The sequence below is a fragment of the Tiliqua scincoides genome, chromosome 10, assembly GCF_035046505.1.
Source record: "Tiliqua scincoides isolate rTilSci1 chromosome 10, rTilSci1.hap2, whole genome shotgun sequence".
Lineage (NCBI taxonomy): Eukaryota > Metazoa > Chordata > Lepidosauria > Squamata > Scincidae > Tiliqua > Tiliqua scincoides.
The window spans coordinates 28,300,916-28,309,288 of NC_089830.1; the positions used below are offsets into that span (position 1 = coordinate 28,300,916).

At 51.4% G+C, this 8,373-nt stretch overlaps 1 pseudogene; it reads left to right on the forward strand.

The window, feature by feature from the left end:
* The first annotated feature begins 1,750 nt into the window (after window positions 1-1,750).
* LOC136662103 (5S ribosomal RNA) lies at window positions 1,751-1,870 on the forward strand (annotated as a pseudogene).
* Window positions 1,871-8,373: the final 6,503 nt, after the last annotated feature.

Below are 8,373 nucleotides of genomic sequence, written 5' to 3' on the forward strand. Positions count from 1 at the left end.
CCTATGGGTCTCCTTGGACTTGCACCACCTCCTGAGGTGGCACAAGTCGGAGGAGAGTGGAGTGGCTTAAAGCCGCTCCGCACTGCTTGGAAATGGGGGTTGGGGTTCGGCATAACAGCTGGATCCCAGCCCCAACTTCCGCTTCCCACCCACCTGCCCTCCCACCCCAGAATGCCTCCCTCCAGCCTCCTCCCCACCCACCCCAGAGCGTTGCCTCAGCTGAGCTTGGCTGAGGCAAAGCTCTCTCTGCAAGCCGCCAAAGAGGCTGGACGCAGCCTCCGTGTGCCAGTGCCCCACGGTGCTCTAGAGGAGGTGCAAACTCGCTTTATGGCATGTTTCATCACATCACCCTTGTGAGGGACCTCCTACTGTACCAGACCATGCAAAATAAATTACAGTGTCATAATCACAGCCTAAATGCGGAGGCATCCCTAGAATTGGTGTAACACCCATTCACTTATTTATTTAAACAGTCCAGGTCATCCAACTAATCGGCCAGTGGCCAACTTGATGACACTCACTCAACTGTTCTAATATTAGCTTTGATACATGGAAATAAGAGCTGACATACTAACACCTTCTTGGCTTCCTGCTGTGTCATAACAACACCTCATTGGGTCTTGGAACTATCAGTCTCAGGGGTCAGTTTTGAGTTAAGAAAATCCACTTTTTGTTACCTAAGGCAATTGTGTTTTCTTTTTCGTGTTGCTTGGCCATGTCCTTTGATCAAACACAGATAATTCAACACAGTTCCAAAAGGCTCCCCAGATTTTGGCCACTAGTAGTGTCTTCCCCCACCTCCAAGGATGGCACCTGGTCTGGTCTGCACCCCCCACACGCCTAGTGCTGCTACTGCACAGGGAGGTAGAACTTATCCTCCTGGCATCTTCCACAAGTATCGACCTAGAGTGGCAGGTCCACCTGTGTGGAAACAGCAACACTCAGTCCCAGCTTCCTTGTGCAGTTCACAGGAAATGGAGAACCCCTTAGATTCTCCACAAGCTTTATTCAGTGAGTGCAAAGCAGATCTGCCTTGCAAGGGTTACTCAGTCAGGGCCTAGGAGAGCGGGGTAAAGGGGGTAATTGTTACCTGGGCCCAGGGCCAGAAAGGGGGCCCAGGAGCCAAAGGAGGGGGCCCAGAAATTTCCTGGGATCTTCCATTTTCCAACCTCAACCAGACACATTGCTCACGCAGGATGCAGGATACCGTGGGGACATGGTGATGACTACTGCCACAAGCCATACACACCATGTCCAGGAACACATACATTCCTTAACAGCGTCACATCTGGGAGGAAACTGACTAACCATGAAGGAGTGTATAGGTGTTCTGTGACACAGCTGCGGGACTACAGCTACTGCAGAAGTCCATTTTAGTGTGCACAGGACACTTTCCATTCTAGTGTGAGCCTAAATACAATGACACTAATCTCCTGTAATGATTTTCTATATTTGAAAGTTTTGAGAGAGACTTTAGGAGTGTGTTTGGTTTTCTGTATTACTTATCCAGCTGGCTGCCAGTGCCGAGCAGTCAGGGAGACCTGAGCTCTGCATTGTGAAGACGGTAGACCTGAACTCCAAAGACTATTCTGGCTGTTGCCACCCCCCCGCCTGTTTTGCCCCCATTGCCACCCCCCACACTCTGTTTCATCCCCGCCCTCTTTGGGAATGAGCCCAAAAGAAACTTTGTACCCCCTAATAAAATTCCACTCAGAGGCCCTGCGCTCAGTAGCTTCACAGTTAAATCTGAGCTGACAGCAACTGTTACCCTGCACATGCCCGATCTCGTCTGATCTCGGAAGCTAAGCAGGGTCAGGCCTGGTTAGTACTTGGATGGGAGACCGCCTGGGAGTACCGGGTGCTGTAGGCTTATAACATAGTCTTTCGATACTGAAGGTTGCCAACCAACCAAATCTGAGCTGGCTGCAGTTTCCAGAGGGGCCTGAAATTGTTCTGCTTCATTACTGGGTGCAATTTGAATGCAGAGGGAAGAACTCCTGGAAAAACAAAGATTGGCAGGCGAAGCCCAGGTGGAACCAGCACTGCAGATTAATCCAGGTTGCATCAGGTCAGCTGGAGAACCCTGGCATGGCTCTCAGCATGCACAAGCCCAGGCACAGACCACCTTCTGGGTTTGTGAATAGTTTTGAAAAGCAGGACCCATGAGTGTGTTTTGCCAGAGAAAGGGGGTGGGAAGGAGTGCCCTTCATGAGTGAACAAAGCATGTCACTGGTGTTGAGCTGGAGCAGGTTCCCGATGATGGGGAGCGGGATCGGCCCAGGGGGCACCTGGCCTTTGCGGTGCAGCTGCCTCCAGGTGGAGCGGACCAGGCAGGCAAGACAGATGACAAGTGAAAGGACCAGGGCAAGAGTGGAGCCAAGAGCTGCGAGTTCTCCAGGACCATCAGCAATTGCTGCTTAAACAGTTTCAGTCCTCAGACCTTGTGAGGGGTTTGGGAGCTTGGAGTTAGGGGCAGACTATAAGGAGAGCTGGTTCATTCACAAAGCCAGCTGAGGCAGATGTCTCAGGTAGCAGACTGAGACCTACTCAACCTCTCTGCAATTCCTCTTGGTTCACTGTCTGCATGGAAGGAGACAGGATGGAAGAGGAACTGTGGAGGAGGATGGCTGGGCTAGAGTGCCCTGGAGACCAAATGGTGCACAGTTGGGCAGCATTTGGCCCAACTGGATTTGGGTGCCAACCAAGAGCTGTCAGTGACTGACCTGGGACAGAGATGATCTGAAGTCCATGGAGACATTTGCGGCTCCAGGACTCGGCCAACCAGCCCAGCTTCTCAAGCTCAACCAGTGAAGGGTCAACCTCCAGGATCTGACATCCTGCTATTCCCCCTTATGATCCCAATGGCTTTTCCTAGGCCCAGTGCAGGCAGCCAGGCTTCTCTGGACATCATTCCACTGGGGTACAGGGAGGAGCACTTTTCCTTGCACTCTCTTTTCAGTGGGGATGTGACTTCCTGCCATCAGTTGGGAGCACTTGTCCCCAGTGTTACTTTCTTGGTCAATTTCTATAACAACTGGATTGCTCAAGTGAGTACTTGGTCCCCATCAATTAATGCTGGCACAGTAGAATTGCTTCCAGGGAACTTTATTAGAAGCTTACAATAGTGAACCCAATTTGCAAATGGTTACAAGTAAAAGGAGCTCCCTGTAGTGTTGTAGGACAACCAACTGAGTTGTGAGTTTCCTGCCCAGTGTGTGCCCCCTCTGGGTGTAGGAATGGTAAAGACAATGGATTCCAGAAAAAAAAATTCACCTCTTGAGTAGGCAGAATCTCTCCCTCTGGCTAAACCTTTTCCCAACCGGCTTCCAGGGCCACATCTTCACATTGAGTTTGTTGGAACTTCTGTGGGGCTCCTTCCAACAGCATCTCAGCTTTCCAAACTCATTGCAATGCCGAATCTCCCTGCAATGGATTCCCTGTAGACACATTGGCAGGAACAGGCTTTCCCCCCATCTGTGATAGGAAGGAAGGAGCAGATGATCATTGGATGCAGGAGGTTGGGGGGCCAAGGGCTTTCTTGTCTTTCAATTGGCTGCAGAAGGCCAGGGAGGGGGAGGGAAGTTTTTTCCCCCTGGATGAATGAGGGGAGGTGGTTCCTAGTCACCTGGAGAAATTCCAGCAGGCTCACTGAATGACCAGCTACAGTGGGACTACTTCTGAGTAGAGCTGCAAAGGACTGGGTCATTCTGGTTAACCTCACAGCTACTGCATATGTCCCTTCTTCCTCTTGCTGCTTCTACCCCCACTCTCACGCTGTCCCTCCCACCCTGTTCTGCCAAATTCCCAGTCCAAGCTTCACTTAGAGAACTTATGCCCACTTTCAGCTAATTAGCTTCCCTTCATTCCCCAGCAATAGCCCTAGTTCTGCACTGCAGCACTGCTGGACCCCACCACCAGGGTAGCTCACCTGTTCAACCTAAAGAGGTCCTTTTTCCTCCCCTCTCCTGCCAGCAGCTTCTCCAGCCACCACAGCAACTCCTTGGTCCTCAGCAAGGTCTTGGGCATGGCAGCCAGACTCCAGTCTCCAGTAGTCTCTGTTTCAGCAATGCTCAGAAGTCCACTGGCCTGTCTCTCCATTAGTCAGTTAGTCCATTGGTCAGTCAAGTAGTTCTTCAGGCCATTAATCCATCCGTTTAGTTCTCTCTTCTCTTCTCCCTTCCTTCTGCTCCATCTACTACCCACACCCTTTTCCTTCCTGCAGGTGCTACTTTTAACCCTATGGGCCATTTTGCCTCCAAGTGGCTGCAACTGTGCAGCACATTCATGGCAATCTGAGGCCCTGGTGTTAACCCCCTGCTTGCCTGCCAGAGCAAGGGGCCACTGTTGACACCACACCCCATCTCCTCAAGGGATCTTGTGTATTTCCATTACACACCCCTTCTGTCTCTTTACTGATGGGATGGGGCAGCAGGGGAGCTTTTAAAGTGAACTCCCACAGAGAGAAAGAGAGAGAGCCCAAGCCCAGTTTTTTCCATGACAGGCTCTTGGGGGGCTTGGCTTGAGTGCTTTAGAGTAGTGGAGGGGCAACTTGGTGACTTGGAAAGTGCCAGTTATGACTCTTCGGGTGCAATCCTAACCAACTTTCCAGTACTGACATAGCTGTGCCCATGAGCCATGCACTGCATCCTGCAGTGGGGAGGAAGTCAAGGGGGCCTCCTCAAGGTAAGGGCATGTTTGTTACCTTACCTTGGGGTTGCATTGCAGCTAGGTAAGTGCTGGAAAGCTGGTTAGGATTGCACCCTTATTCGAGTCAAGACATGGGGTGGGGGGTGGTGACTCTAGACTTAACTTGGGTCAAGCTCTGCTGATTTTCCCATCCCTTTTTGGTGCACCATGATGTTCTCCTCTTATTGTCTTGATCCAGTGGGGCTGTTCTTATGTTCTTAGAGGCATTCTTCTTGCTCTACAGGGACTAATTCTTGCGAGGGAATTTCATTGGCATCAGGAGAGTGACCACCAGAGATAAGAGGCATTTGAGCAGAACCTTCAATTCCCCTCCTTCTCTCCATATCTGCATTGCTGACTCCCTGGAGCTGAATCAGGAGTTATCTCTTGCCCTCAGGACGTTCCCATGTTGCAACTCTGCTGTACCTCTTTCTCCAAGTGCTCTTCCCTTCTGGGTTCAGCAACTGACTTCACACTACTCCCTCAGTCCCCTGCAGTCATTCTGACTTGGGGTTGACTCCCATCTTTGTGTCCTTTGTGCCAATTTAGGGCATTTGCTATGGGTATGCCTTGGATTTCTGTATTGATAACACCCCACCCCTGAGGACCAACCTCATTCTCTTTCCATGGAATTTGGGTGTGTGAGGGTAACTCTGTGAGGGTCAAGTGACCCAAGCCAATTCTTTTTCTGTCCTTCCCTCTTAGGCAAAAACGGCCATCTCTCTTTCTCCTTTGGTCTCCCATTCCATCCACTTTGCAAGCTCTGATCAGTTTGACCTCCAACTCTCCTTGCTACCATCTGGTCCACAATTAAGGCAGCATCTTGTCCGGACTTGTCTCCAATAATCGGGTCCATTTGTTGAAAAAGGAGCTCACTTTTAATCAAATCTGCTACTCGATCAATAGTTTTAGCTTCTTCTGCTCCAGTCCGTCGCTGCCAAACTTTCTGGATTTATGCAGCAAACACAGCATGCTAGATGGGGTGCAAAGTCCTGCAGGGGGCCTTCCCGCAGCATGCAAGTGGCCCCTCCCTGTCCCCTTCAGAGACATTCCGGGCAGGGGAGCAAAACGGAGGCGTGCCCTGGCATGGCTCTGAAGGGGAGGGGCTGCTTCCATGTCAGGGGGGCTCCCTGAAAGTGCTTTGCACCCCTTCTAGCTACGCTGCTTGTCAAGGAAGCAGGAGCTTCCTTGCTCTCGTTCTCTTCCCCTTTGTTCTTTCTTCAGAGACGCCACCTGTTTACAAAGCTCCTGCAGCTCTTGTTGTAACAGGTCTGCAATCTCTCCTGAATAAAATTGTGCCTCCACTTTCTTGCCAGCCCCGCCTTTCTGTCTCCTGTCCTCCATCCAGAACTTCTCCCTGTGGACTTATAGTGGTGGTTGCTCCAACTGCACAACCGCTTGTTGCTTTATATTTTGGTCCTCTTTTGCACTTGGAAAATTCATCAGAGACTCCATCTCCGCTGCATTCAGTTCCTTTTCTTCGCTGCAAACGCCTTCCACCATCTTTCCATATTCTCCTAACAACAGCATTGCATTTCCTCAGCAAAAGGCGATGTGGTAACACCTCCTGTGCCCCTTCCTGACAGCACCCTCTCCTCCATCTCTCCCATCTTCAGATGCAGCTGCTGCAGCCGCAGCCAGTACACCCAATGATCCAGGAGCCTTCTCCACTCTTGGAGCTCTCACTCATCACATTGTGCTGCAGGCTTCGACACCAGCTGTGCCCATGAAGTTGATGGGAAAAAGCGCCCCTGCACAATCCCGACACTGCCACCCTGCCATGCAAAAGGGGTGCTGAAACCCCATTTCGCTTGGCAATGTTACCGTGGCCAGTTTCTGTAACTGGATTTGTCAGGTGAGTGCCGGGTCCCCATCAATTAACACTGGCACAGCAGGACTGCTTCCAAATAATCTTATTCGAAGCTTTACAACCGTCAGCCAAGCTTGCAAATGGTGAAAGGTATTAACGTCTATTCCCCAGTACATTCGAAATTATTCTCAAGTTTATTCGACAGTATATGCAATTGCAACAGGAAGTGGCACCAGGATGCAGGTTGTGTCTGTTGTCTTGTGTGCTCCCTGAAGCCTTTGGTGGTCCACTGTGAGATACAGGAAGCTGGGCTAGATGGGCCTTTGGTCTGATCCAGTGGGTTCTTCTTAGATAGGAGGTTTGCTCCTCAGTGGTGCTTTCCAGATGGTCTTCAGTGAACGCTTCTGATGTACTTCAACCCCTACCAAAGCAATTTGCCTTGGAGAAGCTGTCTCTCTTCCCAAATTTCTTTTCCAACTGCCCTTTAAACTGCTTTTTCCTACTGCTTTTCCCACCATAAGAATAATCCCAGCCTCAGGTCCTGGGATTGTCCTTTCACTTTTCCACCCACTCTCAAGTGCCCCTTGAGGGAAGCGGTTGCTGAGTGGCTTGGGTACTTTGGAGGGATGCTGAGGCTTTCCTCTTGGCAGATGAGCAAGGTGTATGGCTTGGTGTTCACCATGCACCTGGGAAATCACTGGGTCATTGTCAGGTCCCACTTCCACGCAGTGTGGGAGGCCCTGGTCGAGGCATTCAGCAGGTGTGGGCAGCTGCCCTGTGTCTCCAAGGAGTTCCAGGAATGTGGTGAGGGAGGGATCTGTGCCCAGCGCCTCTGGAGGGTTGGGTGGGTCTCCCAAAAGGAGGGATGGACTGCCCAATCCCCAGGCCTCAGCCCTCCACTCTCAGTTCTCCAGGTTGGTTTTAAGCAGCACATGGTTTTTGCAGAATGTTGCTGCTGTGTCTGGGTGGAAACTACTGAGCCCACCTGCTGCTGTTTTTAAATGATGAAGATGCTGGAGGTCATCAGTGCCGTGGTGGACAGACTGTGTGGTCAAGCTAACAGCTTGTTTGGTGTCTTTACTCTCTTTGCTGGTGGAGGCCAGGCTGGCTGTAGTCCCAGCTGGCCCTTCTACTGGGATTGGCGGCAGCAGCTGGTTGAGCATTCAAGCTTACCTGTGCAGGTGTGATGGCGTAGCTGGAGGGGGGCAGAGCAGCCAGTTTGGTGGGGAGACTGTATGGCTCCGTTTTGCTCCCCCTGCCAGGAATGGCTCTGAAGGGAGGGGCCGCTTGCCCACTCCCTGCCAGACTGGCTGCTCCGCCCCCCTCCAGCTACACCACTGTGCAGGTGGGAGGGAGGTTGGGGAGCCCAGGTGGTCATAAGCCATCCAGGCAGTGGACCAGTGAGCTCCTGGAGCCGAGATTTCTTAAGGCCAAGCCCAAGGGGGCGGGGGGCCTCTAGCTGAGTTCCCTCCATGAGCTCCCTCTGGAATGCACCCTGATGCACCCTGGTGGTTGGCACCCACGAGGCCTTCCCCATGAAGTGATAGTGCCGCACAACATGATGTTGTCTAGAAGTTAGGAGAGTGAGCAAACTTTACTTAACAAAAAGAAGACACACAACAACACCCCCAGATTCCCATGATTCCTGTACAATAAACCTGAGACAGAAGAGCAGCAGTGCAGTTTCGAAATGGCAAGAGGAAAGGCAGTCCAGGTGATGGTTGGGGCCTCCTGTGTCTTGATCATATGACCAAGGTTTGCACGTTTTCTTTCTGTCATTTGCTGCTAATGAGTTTCTAAGTGAGAACAAAGTGCTTATTTCTGGCCATCATCTGCTGAACTACATCACTTCCTGCTTAATGATGGTACTTCTGGCC